The sequence below is a fragment of the Numenius arquata genome, chromosome 8 (genome assembly GCF_964106895.1).
Source record: "Numenius arquata chromosome 8, bNumArq3.hap1.1, whole genome shotgun sequence".
NCBI lineage: Eukaryota > Metazoa > Chordata > Aves > Charadriiformes > Scolopacidae > Numenius > Numenius arquata.
Genome location: NC_133583.1, coordinates 39,681,092 through 39,703,152, shown reverse-complemented (window position 1 = coordinate 39,703,152; position 22,061 = coordinate 39,681,092).

The following is a 22,061-nucleotide window of genomic DNA, read 5'->3' as shown; positions in this document are numbered from 1 at the left end:
GGAATTTATATTAGGATACAAATAGTTAGGATACAGACAGCTTTTATTCCCATATCATTAGAATTATTATTGTTTATCTATTATTTCAGGCTATATTGTCCAGATTATTTACTTCTATCAAGATAATTGGGGTACTACTTCAGTGTTTTATAGTTTTAGTGATTATTTCCTGATAGATGCTTTGTACATTCTGCATTCTGTCTGTTTAGGTTCTTACAGTTTCTATTTTTCCAATTTAAACTGTTTTAATATTTCCAGTTGAAAAAAAGAAAAAAGGGTTTGCCCTCTTAACGTTTCTCAGGTACCTGGTAATATCTATTAAAAAACCAAAACAGTGAATGGGGCTTTGTGACACATTTGACCAACTCCTCATTTTCATTTGAGCTATTTGCTGTTTTTTCCTTTTTCCTAGCATTATCATCCATTTTAAATGACTACCACATCCAAACAGTTCTCTCTAGATTCTGAATGTATTTCTTTGTAGAAAAAGAATTACCAAATTACTACTTCTCACAAATAGACTTACTGAGACCTCCAAAATTAGTTAAGGGTTTACAGTCTAAGGGTATACTTGATCCTTTTCGGCCAGCTTTTTCTGTTGCTCAGGGTGCTTTCTAATGGCATGGTTTTTTTGTTGGGTTTTTTCTTTGTTTGTTTGTTTTGTTTTAAACAAATACTAGATAGCTTCACTGAAGTTACATCTATGTTGCCATCTTTAATTTTGCGAGAGTCTTCTTTCTCTCTTAGCCCCACCAAAAAATCATGAGTAGTAAGGTAATGCATTTTTTTTTTTTCCTAGTAACTCCCTGGTATTTTTGTCCAAATTAAAAGTTATCTAGAACAGTGTTCATAGATCTGAAATATTATGGACAGAATCATAGGAATTATTGACACATAAGAAGTATCTCCTTATGGAGAATACTCTTCAGAAAAGGCAATATAATTTATTTCCAGTTATAACAAGTCCAGAAAGTTGTTTCCATTGTGATTTTGATGAGTTATCTGAAAGGACACAATAGCCATCCGTGTCTATCTGTAGAAGCAATATGAAATATGAACACACAGAAAGAATGGTTGTTTTGGGCTTTATTAGCCACTAAAAGTCAGCCCAGCTAATCCAGCTGAATCACTCTCAAACACTGGGGTTTGTGGCACACCGCGGGGCGGGAGGCAGGGGGAGATCTGCTGAGGACTATTTCATCATGCAGGTTTGCTTCACATCTACCTGCTAAGCTGCATTAATATACAGCTAGCTAAACAACCTCTTCTCCTGGAAAGTGTTAGTGGCTGGCATCATAAACGGCTTTGATCTATAGGCAATCACAGACCTTGCAGTTGTGGTGTAGTTAGTATGCTCATCATTCAGGCTAAATAAAAAGCCTGAAACAAAACAATTAAGCTTGTTTATGGAGTGAGATAAAGAAAATAATAGATGCTACCATTAAATATATTGAGCTACATGGCAATAACAAAGGAAGAACTAACTAGGAGAAAAAAGCAGCGCTTCCCAAGTGACCAATTCCACACACAGGTGTGGGCACATGGGTAAGTTCAAACTGAAAACATCAGGAAAAATCCAGAAACTCAAGGAGAAAGCTCCAAACACAGGAGAAGACATTAAAAAGCATGAAGCTAAGGAAACACTGGTATGCCTAGAAACTGCACCAAGGAAAATGTCTACTGTACTCAGGGAAGCAGGATAACTTATATGCATTTTATAAAGCAAAAAAAGTCTGATAGAATCAGTTTTGGTTTTGTTTTGTTTTTTTTCCAGTAGAAACCACTCAGAGCTATGGTTGGATATTGATTGTATCAGGGACTCTCAAACCTGCTTTTCTTGAGTACTGGCAATGGTCAGCCATGGGTGATGTTAGGGGAAGGAATGGTAGTGCTCAAGTACATATATTGCTGGTGGCAGCTATAGATTCAAGCCCTGTACCAGATGACACATAAACAAATCAGGTATTCTTCTCCACCCCTTCCAATAGACTCCAAGCACACATCCTTACACCCTCCCCAACAGCAGACCCTCACCCAGCAAGACCCGACTTCAACAATCACACCTTCAACCACTTTTTGTTGCATTTCCCTAGTGCATGATCCATCTCCAGCTCAGCGCTCCTGCTCTGGAATCAGTCCTAATCCAGACATGTGCTATCTTGGCTATAAAGTAAGTACTGGCCCTTCATCTATACACAGGTGCCTATAGGAATAAGAAACCAGCTCCTGCCTGCCTGCAGTAGTCATGGTGTACTGAAAGAGAAAAGTACATTCCAGCTTTCCCCTACCTGCTGTCTAAAAAGGTATCATGTGCTAGCAGCATAAAAATCTCATGAAGTTTATTTCAAATTTCTTGTATTTTTTTCAGCCAGCTGTGAATAACAAAGCGTGCATACAGAATTAGTTACACATGAATCAGTATAAGGTTCTTGTCCTCCTCATATTCAAGCACAGTGTCACTTTCAACACCACCTTCGTTTGTTTATTCTGCCTTAGTCACAATCAGATAAACTGCTTAGGTTGCCCTTTAATAGGCTTCTTATACAAATCACTTTTTAAAAATCTTTTTGTCTGCTCAGATGCAATTACAACCTGGCTCCTAAATTTACTTCTGTGAATTTTGCAAGGTCCTGGTTTTGAAAGGAATTACTTAGGGATTGGAAAGTTTGGTGATTTTGATACTTAAAGTCAAATCACATACTCAAAGATGCCTCTACTGAAGCTTTTTCTTGCATCTTTCTGGAATTCAGAACTTGAACAGAACCAAAACACCTCCAGCCGGTTTTCCACTCTGGAATTTGTTTCTTACTAACTGAAAACCTGCATGTCTTTATGATCTTTGAGAAGAATAGTATTTTAGCAAGTCCAGCTAAAATGAAATCAGTCAAGTTATTTCAGTTCTTCAGCAGGAAAACGTGTTGTGAAGCAGCGAGGTCACAGCTCCCGAGACCATATTGCAGAACTGCAACCAGACCCGTTAATAAAAGGAGCAATGGAAGTTCATTGTAATTTACTGACTCTTACACAAAGTTGTATTGCAAAGTGTTATTCTTAGTGGCAGAGTCAGAAGACTTTCCATTACTGTTACTGCAATATTTCCAAAAAAATATTCACAAAGAAATCTACAGAGATTACTGCTGTTAGGACTCTTGGGGTGTTTTTTTTTTTTCTTATTTTTTTATTTGTTTGTTTGTTTTGTTTTGATTTTTAAACCTTTTTCCCCCTCAGGTCTTCTACCATCCCATTACCAAGAGAATACAGAATATGGAAAATAGAGTTTGGCTAATTCCAGTATAAAACATAAGAGGCAGTCAATTAGTGACACTGTCAATCATATTTCTCTAACATAAAGTACCACCTGAGAAATGAAATATTGCAATGTAAGCTGAAAGGGAAGAGAGAAATTGTTTAATGGCTTCCTACTTTAACTTAACACAACACTTAAGGACAATCATTTGGATGCATATCAAAAACTAAGGACGGGTTACAACAGGACCCTCTCTGCCACAAAAGCTCTACTCTACTGGTAACAAGGATGGTCATTATGCATCTTGTAATATTCTCTATGAACATGGCTGTGTGTCACTGGGTCAAATAGATTTATGCTTTCCTGTATTTTGTTCTTTCCTGTGAAACTGCCATTATGATAAGAATAGCACTTTGATAAGAGAACTAAGCATCTTTATCCAGAGGCAGTAGTGGAATCTGAATGAACAATGCCATACTTTTATAAGTAATCACAACTAAATTACTAATACTTCTGCACATCTAAGGGTTGGTGGAGAAATATGTAAGAGCAGGTACCTGCTCAGAGACAAATTTGTGTAGGGAACTATTTCTAAGGGTTCCCAGAAAGTGGTCAAGCCACTGACAGGTTTAAGTCAGACTCTATAAACAGAGTTATAAAAATAATTGTTTTCACATGGCTTTGCCATACTTAAATTATTCCTGCTGTAGTTACATTATGCCTAGTACAGAAAAAGACTCTTGGGCTTAATCTAAACCTTACTGAATGTGATTAGATTGTATCTATTCAATTAATGTTTCTTTCTGTACACCATACATAGCCTAAATTCTGTCAACAGCTGAAGTCATCGGTCATTCAGGTTCCACATGCAATACTCTTTGTGGATACTCCATAGAATCTATAAGCCAGAAGGCATTGTATTTAAACTACAAGAACAAGTGCCCTGAGTTAATATGATACAAGGAGATCAACTGTGTTATATCTCTTGGTTTATTAGTGCAAATTTTTCTGTGATTTTAGCAAGTGCTTTATCCATTACATGCAAAACCCATATCTGACCACTGTTTTGGCACACCAACAATTCAATGAAACTTGAAGCTGAGACTAACTCTTAGTTGTGAGGCAGAATTCACTTTGAAGGGTGCAAATATTTGCTATAAGCTACAGTGAATGACATTAAAGTGTCCGATATACCAAGACTGAAGGAATATATGAAAAGGACTTGTGGAAGGCAGTCACCACAAAATATATTATTTGATACTACTCAAAACATATCCTCCATGATGAGCCATGGACAGACTTTCTGCTGTGTGAGTTTAAGTTTCTTTTCTATTTCATGGATCTGTAACCGTGCAATGCAGTCATGAATGAAGAGAAATATTTCAAATCAGTGACCTCAGACATTTGTGAGAGGAGTCTCTTAACAGTCAAGGACTACCATAACTCTGTCACCCCAATCTGAGTGTTATTTTTGGTCTCTAATACAACAGCATGCCATAATTAGTCAGTGATAGTTTTGAAAATAAAATTGCAATTTCTGTTGAGAATGATTTGAGGAGAGATGCTATTGGGCTGTTATCAGTGGCTACGCTGAAAGGCCAAATGCAGAATCATAGTCTGTTAGAGCAGAGCAAGTAAGCATGCACACTCATGAGAAGATAGGGACACCCAAGCTGAAACTGATGGGGAGAAATCAACATTTGACAATTTCAGAAGCTTCACTAGAAGTCTCTGATCAAGGATCATCAGGGAATCAACATCAGCCAGAAATTACTAGAAAGAAAAGAAATATATTGTGAAAAACTGAAAATCAAGATCAACCAGAAAGGTGTGATTGTGAACAGAACTGTTGATGTAATTAAAAAACAGCAACTAGAATTTGGGGCAGGGTTATGACTGGAGAAAGAAATTCTGTTTGTTGGCACATATTAGTTATAACTGTGTTATGCATAAAATAAAATACTAACACAGAGCACCATTAAGCAGCATATCACAAAGGCCATCAAAACAACTTGGAGAGTACTTATTTCGGAGAGAAATGTTCTTCCCCTGTAATTCCTTCTCTTTTGGTTCCTTCAAGATGCCAAACACCAGATGAGGTGAAGGTTCCTGCATTACCGACTTCAGTGCGCTGCCATGCAATATAGACTTCAATGCAAGGGGAAGTGCCTTCAAAACAAGGCTGCACAAAGGTATGTGGTAAAAGCTACTTGACCACTAGCATTTGATTAAGATCTCTGCAGCTCTCTCATTTATGGGTGCTACTGTTACCTCTGTTCTGACAAAAGAATCAGGATATACATGAAGTAAACCAACCCGCCTTCTCTGACAGCCACCCTCCTGTTTCTTCCCATAGCTGTGAGTGCAGCTGAAACTCCACACTGAAATAGAAAGTGTGGAAAGACACCAAAAAAGAGGAGGACAAAGCAACTGCCGTTTGTTGTTCTGGTTAGAGAAGGGCTGGTAAAGCAGCACAGTCTAAAATAACTGGATGACATACCAAGGAAAGTAAGAAAGATATTGCATCAGATGTAAAATTCAGGTTCAACAGCCCGTCAGTGAGTAGTCCCATGTTATTATGCAAATGCAGTGTGACAATTTTAAAAATCTGTGGCACCATCTGAAATTTTAATGCCCTTTCAGAAACATTCACAAAGCTAGTAGTAACAGTAAAAACATGCATGTTTGTCACTTACACTTCCTGATGCTGTGCACTTCATCTGCACAGGACCATTCTTTCCATGTTTGTCAACATATATATATATATATTCAACCTTATCAGGCAACTATAAATCCTACTTCAATATGCAAAGCAATCGATGTATAATGGAGTGAAGTCTAAGAATGAATGTATAAGTAAGTTTCCAGAATTCAGAAGTTCCACTGAGCATCATATATATTTATTCTATGAAGTTATGTTGAAGGAAACAGAATATTATTTTTTTTAAATGTAGTGAGTTATCTCTCATTTGATCTGTTTTTCAACAGCACGCATTTTTATTCACACATTTAATGCATTTTACTTAACAGCTTCAGTAAAAAGATCTGCAACTGTAAATAATCCCTGACACAGATAAATGTTGGGTTTGTTAACACAATTATATTTTTAATGTTTACTCATATTTTTCATACAGTATAACAAAAAGAAAAAAAAAAAAAAAAGAGACTAGCATAGAGTGTGCCATCATCAATGAGTGTTCTGGCACAATGTTTTTCCCCCCTTGATTACTTTGTTTTCTCACAGAAATTTTAAAAAGCCTCCTTCTGTTCCCCGTGGCACCATCACAATCAGTCACCCTTTAGACAGACAGGTTTGTTGAAGGTGCCACAAGCCTAATTGTGTAAATTATTAATTTTATTGACTCTTTCATAATTCCACTAAATAAAAATAAAAAAAAAACCAACCAATAGTCAATTTGTTAATCAGACTCCTCGTTACTGACTTTATAATGAACATTTTACACTTCTAGCTGAGCATCACAGAGCACTATGACAGTTGTAGAGGTCCTGAACAATCAACCATGTTCTTATTTACATTTTCCATTGATCAAGATGTCACTGAAGAAGAGCATCAAACTTTTTCCTAATCAAACGCATCCTCTGCTGGACTTTATGCATTAGAGAGAAATGGTGGAGAAGGTCCCAGACAGGTATGGGTGTACAGCGAGCACTGCGCTGAAACAGCCTCCAGAAGTCAAAGGCATTTCTGCAATTCTGCCATTAGGATATGGAGAGATCAACAGGTATGTAATTTAATTGTCTCTAAAAATCTGTTTTTATTCCCATTTCAATGAAAGATGCCTATACTCCAGTAAGTTTAATTTTAAATGTATTTTGATGACTCCTTTTCCCTAAAAGGGAGATCTTGCACAAGTGGTTTTAAATGCATTAAAAATCAGTTTGTGTTTACAAGTTGCTTTGAACTCTCTGCTTCTAAAAGAGTCTGTCGTGCTCCAACCCACTTAGGTACACTGAAAAAAAAAAAAAAAAAACACCACACCACCAAAAAAACTCACTGAAATTAAAGATTCCATTTATAAGCTTCCAGTTATAAAAGTCTTCTGTTGTTTTGATTACTGCATTTTCCTACAGCACCTCTTGCAGTTGTTGCATTGACAGTGCATGGGACAGATAAGCTGCTCTGTTCGACGCTCTGCAGCAGGCAGAGCAGATGGACCCATACTTTCCGCACAGATAAAACATCGTAATGGGTATAACGAAGAACTGATGATTGCTCTCAAGGTACCACAGGAAGCAGAACACACTTTTGGCTTCTGAAAGGATAATGACTGCTGGTTGTGCAATAGCCTTTGGGAATACCCTAGTACTTCGACTGAAACATTTAATTGGTTTCAGGCACGTGTCACCAAACTCATGAGATATCATCTTCAGACACTGTTGGTAACTAGATGGTGGAAAGACAAGATGAACCCATGCTTGACCTATCATTGTATTCTGCAAATTGCTGTGCTTTATAATCTGTTTTAGAGACTACTTAGGCAATGCTCACATTTTATTTCTCTGTCCTCTTAGACCATATAGGAAAATGTAGGAGTCTGCAAGCATAGATACCTTTGTTTAAATGCAGAATCAGTGAAGAATTAATACTGAACTTATAAAGTGAAAGATGGTAAATATTAAATGTGCAGCAGCAGACTCATTAGACTAAGTGCACCTAAAAAATGAATGCACTGCCTTAATAAGTACATAACTGTGTAAGACCTTCATTAGAGCTTTTGAAGTTTTTTAATTTTTTTCTTGGACAAAAAAATTAGTGTTCCACATAGCAAGTATTTCAACTAGATAATCAATAAGCTAATCTAAAATTATGTACACCTGGACTGAACAGAGAAATCAGGCAAGCCAGCTGAGGTGCTACATTATGTTTCCAGCTTATAGTTTCCTCCAATTAAGAAAGTATAAACCTCATCACAATTCTATTAAACAACTAAGTCATAAGAATTGTAGCTATAGAAACCCTGCCAACTTAATTTCTTCATTATTTCATGTTCTTATCTCATTGTTTTGCCATCCTAGAAAATAATACAACACGGACCATAAATCACTCAGTTCAGTGAAATGATATACAAGCTGTTGGTATTGCGCTGGACGAAGATGATATTTGACTCTGGTGAAAATAGTGTTCTTCCACCTGTGCATGCTAGATGAATTAGAATTAGGAGATTTTAACTGATGCTTGCAGCAGAGTAGATTTTTTTTTTTTCCTTTTAATCTATAAATCTGAAAAATTGTTTTCATGTAGTCCTATTTTCTTCAAATGCTGCCACACACACACAAAAGGATCTTCTGCTGTAGCATGGGCTTTCCATAGAAACCGTCTACTAAGAAAAAAAAATATAGTTCTGCAAATTCCACCTGGTTTACTTTTATTCCAAATAACTTGATATGGCACTAATGAGTCTAAGAGTCCAAAAAATAATTTAATATGCTGAAGAAGACTAGATGTAATATCAAAGAGCATTTGATACATTTGCAAACATTTTATTAGCAATATTTTTTGTTATATAATTTATTTCGAGCAAAACAAGAGACAAAGGAGTTTACAGTTCCACAAAACACTTGGAAACTCTGAGAAGGATAAATAAAGTCTAAAGTAACCTGAACTGGTAAAACACCTCTGGTTTACTAGTTTTCTGTTCTATAAAGACAGAGGCACAGTAGATTGCTTATTTCAAAGAGCAATTTGGATGCTTACTACAGACATTTATTGTGTTTCAATTTTGCTAATTCTAATTATGCTTAAAAAACAATCTTCATAACAATGAAATCCTTTGCTCAAGGTAGTCCTTGTTTTTCCACAGTCATTTTTAAAAGAAGCTTTAATCACAGAGGCCCTGTAGCTACTGCAGAAACACTGTCCTAGGGGGCATGAGCCTTTTAGGTTTGGACTGCTTTCTACTCTATTGCCACAGTAAAGCATGCATCAAGTAAAACACAACTGTAGAAACCAATGTTACAGATTTTTTTATACTATTAGACTAAGTCCTGACTGATCTCTGCCCTGCTGAAAAGGAAAACTCACAGGCAAGAGGTCGCTAAGAAAGGAGAGACGTGTCTAGAAGAGCAAAGTCACATTAATGGCACTTCGTAAGAGTGCCATGCAATACAAGGATGGTGCAATCAATTGGTACGCTATGGTTTTAGGGTTCTTAAAGAATAAGAAGGTTTTTGGCATCTCCTTGTAGGCCATATATTTCAAAAGTCAAGGTACTACTTTAACACAGCTCTGGTGTGTGATACACTGTATTTGGTTTTAAGCCACTTTGCAGGAAGAACAGTAGAAATATGGATTTGTTACTAAAATGGTTCTTAAATGCAACAATTCCAATGATAAGCAAATGCTGTCACAGTCAGAGCTTAGATGCTCCTACAAGACACTGGGCTTCCTGCCTCTTTGCCAGAGCTTATGGGCTGACCTTATCCAGACAACTGGGTACTACTATGTAAACAAGTTTATTGTTGCAATGAGAAGGATACAGGCTGACGAGATTTTGCTATTTTGAAACACTGTTTTTATTATTCATTCTACTACGGATACATGACTGGACTTGAATAAGTGAGGTTCAGTTTCAAACTTCCTGTAATGTTACAATGACTCGAAACAAATTGGGATCTGATCCTGAACTAGACGCTTTTAACCTATCTGCAATGCAAAACACAAGTTCAGCTGAACCTATTTAAATAGTCCTTTGATTCGCTTTCCCTGGTATGTATCAACAAACGCTGAGATGCCATTAATACTGGCACATCTAAACATTATTCATTACAAAGTCCCATTTCCCAACCAGACAGCTCCACATTTCCTGTGGTCACCTAATTAATGGGTGTCTATTAGACCCATCTGCAAGTCTTACTGGGTAATACTTTCACAAAACTAAATTGAGCTTGCCACAGCAGAAATGATGCAGTACCGTGGGGTACAATTAACTATATAGAGACATACTTTATCCTAAGCCTTAGGTGCAATCAATAATGAGTTTCTCTTCTGAGATGTTATGGGGTTATAAGCACAAGATGATAGGCTTGAATTACTTAAGTTTTGATGACCTTTTTCTATTTGGATCCAAACTCTCAGCAAATATGGAGCTAGACAAAATTTTATTACACAATAAAGCTCCCTACCAATTCTAAAATTAAAAAGCTTAACTGCCTAAAATATAAAGCCTGTCTTGTCTGTGTAAAAATTTAATAGGTACAATATTAATAAAACAATATGATGACCAACTAATGTATTCTCTGCCATTCATTTCTCTGTACACACAGGACTGTTCTTTGACTATATTTTTTGGACACTAATTGAGGCAAAAGAAGCACATTATGATTGGCTGACAAGGATTTGGAGCTATGGCTCCAGCCCAGTTGATGGTGCAAGTCTTCATAAATCCACTGAAGTCAGCAAACACTTGGTCAAAGTGTCCATTGCATCCAAGCAATGAAATCTCCATATACTCTACTTGGAGATTAATTTTCACTAATTATTTCACTATTTGTTTCAAGTGTTTCTTTTCACTAATTTCCCAGGCAGGATTTTTCTTAGCTACTTTTCTTAAATAAAGAGCTTTATATCAAAGGGGGGAAAGATAATAATAATAATAAAAAAGCAATCTGTTAGCATATTCTTATCCCACCAGTGTTTCTCTCAAAAACATTCAGAAGTTTGTCCTTGGACACAATTTTTTTTCCCAGGAATGGGTTTCACTTCATCTACCTGTAGCTACTTTAGCAGAAGCGTGCAGTATATGCCAGCTATTTAAGCTCTCACAATACGGTCCAGAGAGAAAAAAAGCACATCCCCAAACAATACATAATCTCACTTATTTTAACTGATAACATGTTGGATGTCAATTGCCCACAAAAAGAATCTAGATGGCTCTCAGACTAAATAACTGTAATCATCTAAAAATCAACAGAAGAGACCAGAACAGATCTCAGTGTCCAGTGCCCCCCAGCTGCACTTTCCCACAACTCATGGGGTCATTTCTAACTCCTCAGTCACCTTCTACTTTCCTGGAAATATGTATTGAGGTGGAACATTGGGATTTTTAATAGATGAGATAATCAAACTGTGCTGGTGCGTCAGCCAAACTGTTCTTCATCCCTTTAACTCTAAAAAGTGCACAAGAAAATTGTTCTTATATTTACAAACAATTTTGTTGCAACCGTAAAGAAATAACATTAGAATGTACAATTTATTGCCCAATACTTTAGAAATCAAACTATTTCAGTAAAAGCCTAAAGGTGATTCTCTTGCAAGACTATAGTGAGGGTGGAAAAAAGCCCACAAAGAAAGCTAATTTCAAATCTAATTTCAAAATTTACAACGTTCATGCCCTTTCCAAGGTTACACAGCAAGACATATGAAATCAGGGAATACAGCCTGGAGCACAGTAAGAAAAATGATTGGTATAGGCAGTAAGTGAATAAGCTATGAAACCAATTAGCAAATGTGTGTTATGATGCATGCTGTATAAGAGAGCAGGCAAATCTGTCTGTACTTAGACTCAAGCTGATAGACCTATATTCAGCTGTATTAGGGTGTTATTAGCTGTGGCCTCCCAGCTGCCATGGTTCGCTTACTATGTTTCCAGAATAAAAGAAATATGAGTAGTAGTTCCAAAAAACTATAGGGGTCAGAACCAATGCAGACTTGGGAAAAAAAAAGCAAATATGTATGTTTGGAACTGGAAGACAATTCCAAAGAGACAGAGTAACTTGGCAGACAATGATATATAGAGCACTTCAAGAAAGCTCATTCAGTTCTGTGAATCCCTTATCAATAGCTACAGATCAAGGAATATTGATTATTGAAAATCCACCGGTTCACCTCTAGATATGTAAATGTAAATAGTTTTACTTTTATATCCTTGTTCAGGTATTAGATTAAAGCAGGCGAAAATGCTCCTCCATAGTGACAAGTAATTTGAGCTTCCCAGCTCTTCTGTTTCTTACATCATTGTGTGAGGTTGTGAGATCCTATAGAGCGAAGAGGTTTTTATTGGGTATTTTAACTCTCAAAGTTGACACAGAACAATGAGTCTCATCTTCCCATTCCACTGAAGTCTAGTATTCCCCAATAATTCCCCAGAATGAGATGACCCCTAAATAACACAATACTGCTGCATACGCTTACCTCCACTTCCTTCACAGGTGTAATTATACTTCAATATGCCCTAGAAAACCTCCCTTTCCTAGGGGACTCTTGAGAACACAGGCATCTGAGCATAAAATTGAGCAGCCTAGGGGCTACTCTAGTTAGGATGGGGGAATCCGTTTTGACCCCTACTATCCCCAGAATTACAGGAGCTTACTTCAGCTACCAGCGTATATTCAACATCACTTCACCACTGCTAGAACAGAAGGTGGTTTTACAGAGCATTTTTAGGTAGGCTCAGAACGCTGCAATATTTATTATCTACTGTAACACATAAACCTTATGAAGCAGACTTGATTCAGTGATGGCGATAATTCAGAGTTTTCTTCCTGCTCTGTTTTGGCATCGTTTTTCTGTTTACTTCATGTGCAGGGTGATTTTTTTTTTATACTTTTCCCACTAAATGCTTTTGACACTACAGAACTTAGTTTTCAAACTGTATGAGATTTTCATTAAGTAGCATTTCAGCTGAAGTTCTAAACAGAATTATTTCATATAAATTTGAGGATGGAAGGATTCCATAGTGAAGTTACTTTATTGATATGTGCTTATTTCATTATGCTATACTTGTCTACATATTGTCTTGTTTCCATTTCAGATTTTAAAAAAGATACCAAAATTTCAGTATCTTAATCAGGAAGAAAAACATAGGAGGTTGCAGTCTGTTTTAATGTCTTGAGTTTTTCTGTGAATATTTTCTAATAACTAATTATGAGGTAAATTCACAGTCCTACAAAGACCAAAATTATTTCAAAGAACAGTAGTTTATTCCCTTGGTTAATATCTACGTGGCAGGTATTAACTTTACTTAGGACCTAGTCTTCAGGATTTATTCACCAATCATAAAAGCTAGCTTGCCAGTGTTAATATGGTTATACTACATATACACAATACTTGCAAGAAAATTTATACCACTCATTAGCTACAACACTCTGTTTTCAAAGCTTAGCAGTTTGTACAGTACAGCAAAAACCCCACCAGTAATGTGGAAGCAAAAGAGATAAACATGTAAGGGCAAAGAAGGAGAAGATGTTTTGAGACTAATGTACAGGAATAAGAGCCAGGACACCTGGTTTCTCTTCCCCAGGATCCCTTTATCTTCTGTATGACCTTGGAAAAAGGATGTTACCTCTCCAACTGTCAAAAATTAAAAAACAAGCCTAACACATTAAGTGAAAGCACCTTTGAGCCTCAGTCTGAAGAAACTTGAAGTGTCAGCAAGCTAACTCTATTATACTGGTCCTGGTGCAACTTGTTAACAAGCTGTTACCAAAGAACTTAGAGGTCTGTCCTTGCCTAAGGGGACCTGATACCACTTCACTTCCTCTTGCTGCAAGGGAGCTTCCCTCTTTCCTGCCCCTTTGCCAAGAAATGGGAGAAAACAGATTTGTATTAGCTAAAAGTCTGATGCACACCAGCAAGGAAATCCTTTCAGTGGCACTATCTGCTGGGCAAGTTTACACTGTGTTTTTTTTTTGTTTGGGGTTTTTTTTGGTTTGGTTTTTTTTTTGGTTGTTTTTTTTTTTTTTGGGGGGGGGGGGGGGGTGTTTTGGTGGGTTTTTTTGGTTGTTTTGGTTTTTTTTTTTGGTTTTTTTTTTTTTTTTTTACACTGCAAGAGCAGTACAGAGGGGTTCACACATGAGCTGCAATGCTAACCTATGCCTAACACATACTGAGCTGCTTGTTCAGTTCATGCTGTGACAGTCATGAAAGAAGCCAGAGAGCAACTGAACATAGTGGCTGAGAACAATTTACATTATATGGAAGATGGAATGGATCTATAGCAGACATAACACTTGGAAGCTTAAAGAAAATAATCTCTTTTGCATATGACAAATGTTTGGACAGCAGAAGGTCTGAACACTTTTTTCATGGAGTACTTTGATATCACAGTTATAACTTACAAGCCGTGCTGTGCTTAGCACACCCAATAGTTATCCAATGTTTAGGCATGAGTGTTGTGCCCAAATTCTGCTGTGTAAGCTTTGCCTTTAGTGACCCATTCCTCATCAGAAAAATCAATAGGTTCAAGAGTGTGCATAAATGAACAGGTAGAAACAATCAGATATTCCGTCTGCTCATGAAGGGCAGAGAGGTGTGGCTTCAAGTCTGAGCTTGTTTGCATCCAGCTGGCTTCCTGCAGGCAGAGCCAGAGTATGACAGTGAGCTCAACTGAGTCCTTGCTTCAAACATCACATGGTGCTTATTGAGAACAGTGGAGACCCACAGTGCAATGACTAATCCCTGTGAAAGCCTGAACCTGGAGTGACTCATCCAGCTTTTGAAATTAAGACATTGGTATTCGGCTTTTTTTTTTTTTTAAAAAAAAAAAAAGGAAAAAAACCCACTTCTGAATTTAGCTTTTTATTTAGCGAGGTCAGTCAACTTTCACTCAGCTCAAGGAGAGCAAAAAACTTATCTCTGATTTCAATCAGACAGTTTTAGAGCACTGCAGTAGATCACATCTGTCAACATTTGAAAGCTACCATATGGGGAGAAAAATAGGGATAGAACTTTCATTGAAATAATCCATTGAACTCTATTGAAATGCATTAGTCTAAGAGATCTTTTGTACTAGGAGAGCTTTCTGGGGCACAGAGCGGATATGTGGGCTTCCTTTTTTAATGCAGCAAAAAGCAAAATGTTTTCAAAAAAGAAGCAGTTGATAAATATAGATATAGTTAATATTTCTAATACTTTGATTTATCCAGGCTAGTGCTTGTGAACAATCTATTTACTCATCCTTATGATAGATTTGAAAGTAGCTTTGAAGCAACGCTTCATATATTTGATAGATGTTATGCTTTTAAGGTCAGAATTGAGGAGTATAACCATGTAGTCTAATTACTTACATAACTCTGGCTACAGATTTTCAGTCATTTTTCTTTATATGTAATGGAAATCTAATTAGCTTAATAATTTCATTAATGCCTCTAACCAGGCAAAAGGCAATAACAGTCTCCTATATGATTTCCAGCCAAACATTTCATTTCAGTCTGCAACATTTCCTGAATGCTTTGCAGACATTTGAGGTTCAGTAATAGCTGGGGTAGATGTAGTCCAAAAGAAAGAGTCCTTTGCAGCTGCAATACCCTTCATGCTTATCTCTCAGTACTCTAACAGGCATCTACATTCAAATGAGTACATGAAATTAAGAATACAACCTGAAAGGTGGTGCTGCTAAACTGGAATATCACCTCAGGATTTGACTTCTATCTGAACGCGGTATCCAGTACACACATAACAATGTACCTCTCCATGGTCTCTGGTGGTTCAATCCACCAAGAATCACTGCACAGAAACCTGTTGCTGTTTCTCCTCAATTTTAGCATTCCCAGTTTACTCCATGTGCCACTTCCAGCACTTCATTGCCTCCAGGGGTCTCTCTTGTACCATGGTACCAGAGATAACACCTAGTAACCTGGGAGGACTTGGGTGATGTTGTTGCAGTTCAAGGGCATCTAGGATTTCTAAATTTCACGGCATGCTTGGGAAAAGCCTGTTCAGATGAAAGTGCTCAAGAAACAGTGGCCTCAAAACTTGAAAACAAACAACTAAACCAAGCATTTGTATGAATTCACATATGTTAGCCAATAGACAAACCATCTAGGAACAAAGTCAAACCACCTCCCTCCAGTGTCTCGCATTGCAGAAACTGGTGCAGTCTGTGGAGCAATCCAAATGATGCCTGGCTCTGAAGTGGAAAATGTCTTACAGAATGAAGCCACAGCAGTCTTTGTGGTGGACAAAAGTCATTGGTACTAGGCTATTAAAACAGATACAGTCCCTAAAGTAGGGCAATTTCAAAGGAAGCTGCCATGTAAAAATAGTGCTGTTCTTCACTGTTAACCAAATGCTCTTCCAGGAAAAAAAAAAATTACAAAGAGCGTGCTCCAAAAAATTCTAAAGGAGCAACAGCTGCAGTTACCTTATACGTATACGTTACTAAATGCAAGGGGTGAAGGAAATGGAATGTGCACTTACAATACAGAGTGAACGTCACACTCAGGCTCACAGTACTTTTTTTTCTGTGGTGAGGAGAAGTAAAATAAAGGAATAACAAACATATGCAAACTGGCTGAAATTATTAGTAGGTAGGGTGGTATGGTTACATTTTATAAGTGATTGCAAAATAGCTTTGAATAAGTCTTCCAGGGGAACAATGATTTTTATACCTTAGCTTCCACAGTGGTTGGTATGATAGCTTACCTTTTATGGCATTGTGCCTGCTGTGGCTCAGCCTAAAATATATTCAAGCTTATCTTTTCTCCAAGGGTGATTTTTATACCATGGCTTAGAATCTTAAATAAAATGCTTTTATTCAGTTGTGACTTTGCATGCAAGTACATTTTCCATGGAATCTCTTACATACCACAGCTGACATTGAAACTTTTACATTTAGTCAGTAAGAAGTAAAACTTAAAACATACACGTTCACATTGATAGTGATATAACAAGGTTCTATTCTGCTCATTGCCTAAAAGAAGCATTCCTGGCATATAAACAAGCTGGTATTTAAAGCGACTTAGAAACAACATTAATGTTACACTATTGAAAAGCATCCCAAAATCACATTGTCCTTCATGCAGTGTCCTTTACACAGACCAGTACCAAAACAACTGCCATTTAAGCTTTTAACACCACATATGCTCAGATTGTGCTAGTTTCTGTTAGATTCGGCTATTGATGCGGCAGGTCACAATGCAATTTAGAAGCAATTAAAAGGTAATGAATGTGCTGAACTGAAACCTCTGCCTGGGAGGCTTTTTCTGCGTACAGGGGAAAGTAGATAGATTTGTGTCCTTCAGTAATTTCTGCTGGTGAAACGACAAAGCAAAAAGCTTCTGAAATGGGCCTCAGATGTCTGAAGGACAGTCTGTTTTTGTGAATGTGAGCACCACTGAAGTACTGTGATACACGAGCTCAAACTCCTACACATAAAATCAAAGCAACTTCTTAAACCGGTAACTATCCAAGTACTCTCTCTGCATAATAAGGCTTTGGGGAAAAAGAAAACTGACATTACCCTTTGGATACCACACAGTTTCCACATACTGCTGCATAGCTGTGGGATTAATATCCTATTAAACAAGGTAGAAGTTACACCATCATTAACTATACAGATATGTCAAACACTGATTAAAACAATTATATTCTGTTAAACCACATGTATTCAGAGTGGTTTATCCTCATTTGAAAGGTTTATTTGAAATCACATTTCATGGTTCTGTTTTCACTAGGTATTGGGCCCTATATCTTCAAGCACTTTGTTGATATTCCACAATGGGTCAATCACGTGCAAAAATAGTGTGCATATCTTTCTACTCCTTTTAATTTGGGTGCACACTTTTCTTAGGTTTTTAACCTTTTGAGCACTCTTATTGGAACTAATGGATTAACTGACTTCAGACAAATTCAGGCTAAAGATATTAAGGTTGTCAGTGTTTTGAGTATAAAAACTAAGGTCCTATGGAAACATTGAAAACAGCTTTCTTACTGTTTGGTGCTAAGTCTTATCAATAACATTAATTCAGCTATTCAGTCTTGATAGTTTCTAAAGGATTCATTTAAAATTCTTATCCAAAATATATTTTTTTACCACACACAAGATCTGTTATAAGCAAAGAAATGTTAAGATATCCTTATAAAAAAAAAGCTTAAAAATAATTCACTAGTTAGCTTTTTTTTTTATATTAATAAAGAAGGCAGGATCATGCTTAAAGAAGAAAAAAATCTGTACCAGGCTACTGTCATACAGGGCTATGGATTCTGTTTAAATTGCTATTTCCAAGGCTAGGAAGAAAAAAAATAATAAATAACTTAAAATGCCTGGGGGTGGCTTCCCAGCTTGCATTTTGTGAGACTGTGAATTATTTCACATGACAGAGGATAACTGCACATAACCTCATTTAATGTGATATGGCACTTTTTTTAAAAGTGATTTATTTCAGCTGCTCATAGAAACATGATGAAATCCTATTAAAGAAAGTATATCAGGGCTACCTGTTGTAGATGGTTTACAAATATAAGTATCCTGACTCTACAATAAAGATTAGATCTGTTACTTGGTCATACAGAACAGTCAGCACACAGCAACCACCAACTCTCTAGGATGGAAATTTTCGTGAGAACACAGTCTGCCTCAAAGTAAATTACTATTTTGACAGGATACACTGTAATATTTACAAAGGAAGAGAAAAACGGAGAAAGCAGGAATGAAAGAAAAAGTGATGGCAATCAACTTCAGAGATGCATTTCCTGAATATGATAAAGAGAAACAATGCCATACCTCAAACATGCAAATAACTGACTGTGGTGAGCTGACTTTGGCTGAACACCAGACGCCCACAAAGCTGCTCTATCACTCCCCTTCTCAGCAGGACAGGGGGGAAAAAGATGGGGAACGCCCCCCCCCCATCAGTCAATATAATGGCAGTTTAATAAAACAAAGGCTGTGCACAGAAACAAAGGAAAACAAAAGATTTTTTATCTACTTCCCATCAGCAGGCAATGTCCAGCTACTTCCCAAGAAGTAGGGCTTCAATACACATAGTGGCTGCTCTGGAAAACAAACGTTGTAATAACAAATGCCCCCCCAATCTTCCTCCTTTCTCTTAGCTTTTATTGCTGAGCAGACATCATATAGTGTGGAATATCCCTTTGGTCAGTTTGGGTCAGCTGTCCTGGCTATATCCCCTCCCAAAATCTTGCCCACCCCCAAGGCCTACTAGTGAGTGGGGAATGTTAGACAGCCAGCCTTGAAGCACTGCTCAACAGCAGCCAAAACACTGGTGTATTATCAACACCTTTCTAGGTACCAATACAAAGACCAGCACTGTGAGGGCTTCTATGGGAAAAATTAACTCCATCTCAGCCAGACCCAACACACAGACAAATACCTACACAATCTGATCAGTGTCAGGGATCAAGCACAAAACTAGCCCTTCCATTACAAGCACTCCACACACTGAAATACTCTGCACTTGTCTGATACACTTAGAAAATTATTCTGCAAGAACTGGAGATAGGCAAAATAACTAGCTAAGAATGGCTAAAATGCCTCCAAACACCTGCAGCACTCACCTATGGACCTTGGCATATAGAGGTGAAAAGTAAGACTTATGGAATATAAACAAACTGCTGGAGCAGCTCAAACCAAGGGTGAGGAGCAAATAAGGCAGCTGATGTTTGAGCTAGGAAGTCACCATGGTTAAACAGGCAACCAAACAACTGGAGTTCCTGCCACAGTGTCCATTCCTCATTTCACTAATAGAATCCCAGCAGAGCACACAGGTCATGCTAACCCTTAACAACTCTAATAATTATCACCAGGAGAGAAAAGTGAGCAACACTGGGCTTGGAAAAAGCTGATTTACCTTTGGTGAAGCTGTATAAAAGAATAGGCTAAAACAAAACAGACTTCCACCAATTTTTGCGGCCCATATATGCCCAAGTAATTGAAAGCTTATGCAGGGTCAACTAGCATACAGGACTCAGAAGAATTTGAGACTCAAAAGCTTTTTTTCCCCAAACCACCTTTTAATCACAGCAAAATTTCTCTAGTGACCTCAGATTAGAAATCTCCAAGAACCCTTAGAAACAGGCCTGAAAACTTTGTGCTCATCCCAAAGGCCAGTTCAAAACTTCTTTTTTCACTAAATCAAATTAAAATCAAGTTTTCTGCCATATTTTAGCCTTTATACTCCCCACCATGTTGAGGTATCCCAGGTCAAAACACATTAGAAAAACTAGTCTTCAACAGTTAAAAACATTCAGCATAATTCATATTTGGTGTCAAGCTATAGCTGTGGCTAGTCCTCACAGTGGCATTGGAAGCATCCAGTACAGCTCACTGTATTTTCCTGCAGAATCTTTGGTTTTACCTCTTCCAGAGCCCTGCTCCATATCTTGAGTGCTTTGTTCACAAGATACTTTTGCTTCCATGATGAAAATGGAAAACGTACTGCACTCAGCATTTCTGGAAATCAACCTACTGATATCTGCAGCTGCGAACTGATGCAGAAGTGCAGTTGCAAGCCTCTCGGTTTGCCTGTGTTGGGCTTACTGAATTCCCTGAACCATACCAACAATTCCCAATTCCTGGCTCTGTGTCCACTGCTGCTCATCCCAGCAGTGAGGGGTAGGATCGTGCAAGTAAGCCTAAAGGATGTAAATACTTGAAAGTTCCTGGGTTTGGGTATTTAGGTCCAATTTCTGTCTTGGAAAGTTTCCTATGATATTTGATAAAGAGTAATTATCTGGAAGTATCATTCACAGAGTATCATAAGTTTGGGGAGCAAACTTAACCAGATCTAATTCTGTCATCCTGGCATGACACTTATTGTCAGAATAGGCCCATTTCATATGCATTTCAATAACACATCTGTACACTGAATCAGAATAAGTTCCAGAAAATGATCCTGAAGGCAACAGTAGCGGTAGCAATAAAAAGATGCAGACATTTATAAATGGAAATAACAGAAGGAATAATTAGCATAGTGATCTTGTTAACTTCAGAGAGTGCTAACCTCTTCCTTTAAGACTGGAAAGAATAATTGCATTTTTACAAACCTATAGGTGCAATAAAAATAGCTCTAATTTACAAAAAAGTGGGTTCTTGAAGTTTTATGACACTCCAGTATTAAAGCTACATAATATGCCTCTCTTGCTGCAGATATTCAAAAGCCATCCTTTTTCATCTGGGCTTCTGTGTATATTACAAGTCGGATCTAAAAGCTACAGAAGTAATGAGTCTTTCCACTAGCTTTAGTAGGCTTTGGATCAGACCATGTATTATCACTGCACAAAACAAAATGTAGCTGGTATTCTGGACAAAGAGTAACAAATGAGGGATGTAGCCAAGTCAAATAACCAAAAGATAAACACACAATTCTACATGTAAATATGCTGTACATTTGTGCTGTCAATGAAATCACCTTGGATGAATTCTCTCATACAAAAGCACACCTGATTCTCTAAACTTTCTAAAAGATATAGTTCACAGAAGTCCCACTGAAGAGTTAAATGTATATAAGGGCTAAGTTAAACATGGAATTGTGCACTTTGCCTCTGATTCAATAGGGTACTTAGAATGCACTTAGAGTAAGTGTATTGACTTCATGTGTTTGAAGTTAAGAGTATGTATAACGTGCTGGATCAGCATTTGACAATCCATTTTACTGGGATGTCCTCCCAGGGGATCCCTCCTCCCTTGGACATGCCTACCCCTTCTTTGTTCCTCTTCCCTAGTCCTCATTTCTTCAGCTTCCTTCTCTACCTTTCTGGACTGTCTCTCCTTTCTCTACTTGCCAACATATCAGGTAATCTTTCCTGTCCTTCTGGTCTCTCCTTCCACCATACACAGCTCTGCCCCTCTCTCCTGTACATTTATAGGGCCTCGCCCTTCCCTGCCTCCCCTTTCCTTGGGTCAGCTTTTGGTGCACCTTGTTAGCCATGTGCCTCTCGCTACCTGGGGACAAGCACACTTCAGCAGAGTTCAAGAGCTCTGGATTTTGCCAGTTTCAAACTCTGATGAGGAGCATTGAACTGAATGTTATGGACTTGTCTCAGCAATTAATTCAGTTAATTTAGTAGATCTGAAAGAACATTAAAAACACCAGAAGATTAAAGTAGTTGGCTGAA